Here is an 880-nt window from a genome sequence, read left to right as displayed (position 1 = left end):
CCCTCACATTCACAGGAAAAACTCCCCTAAAAAAACCCCTTTAACAGGGAGAAAAAAGGAAGAAACCTCTGGGAGAACGACAGAGGAGGGATCCTTCTCCCAGGATGGACAGAATGCAATAGATGTCATGTGTACAGAATGAACAGCATAACAGAGATACAACACATTCAATATATATGACATAAATGACCTATGCATCCCTACATACATCATGTTGCTTTGTAATGCAGTATATCGGCCTGTAATACAGTATTCACATTCAGGTACTATCTGTGTCATTCGCATTGATGATTTAATCCTAAAACAGACATGTTTTTGTTTTTTAATTGTGATAATTGAGACGGATATTGGTGGTAAGGTTAGCTCCGGATGTCGCCCACACACCGACTCGTACGGTTGTGTTCACGGTACCGGTGCTGTCGGTCGGTTGTGTTGCCTACCTCCGGTCTGCAGCCCTTTTTCGGGTCCTCCTCCTTCATTCACAGCCAGCTACGGTAAATAACGTTAACGTCATGTAAGGTGTCAGTCTACCGGTGACGTAAGTGACGCAATGTGACCACACACCGGTAGTGAATGACGTCTTCCAGCTGGGACAAAACATGGTCGCAGCGGGGGTGACGTCATACCATTCATTTCTCCAGGGACGTTTTTTAAGGGCTATGTTATTATTATATTATTATCTTCCTTTTTAAATTCAAATGTTGCAGCAGCTCAACTACACAGACAGACAATAAATACACATACTATACAACTACACAGACAATAAATACACATACTATACAACTACACAGACAATAAATACACATACTATACAACTACACAGACACAGACAATAAATACACATACTATACAACTACACAGACAATAAATACACATACTA

The sequence above is a fragment of the Anoplopoma fimbria genome, chromosome 8 (genome assembly GCF_027596085.1).
Source record: "Anoplopoma fimbria isolate UVic2021 breed Golden Eagle Sablefish chromosome 8, Afim_UVic_2022, whole genome shotgun sequence".
In the NCBI taxonomy this organism is placed as follows: domain Eukaryota; kingdom Metazoa; phylum Chordata; class Actinopteri; order Perciformes; family Anoplopomatidae; genus Anoplopoma; species Anoplopoma fimbria.
This window is presented reverse-complemented; position numbering follows the sequence as displayed.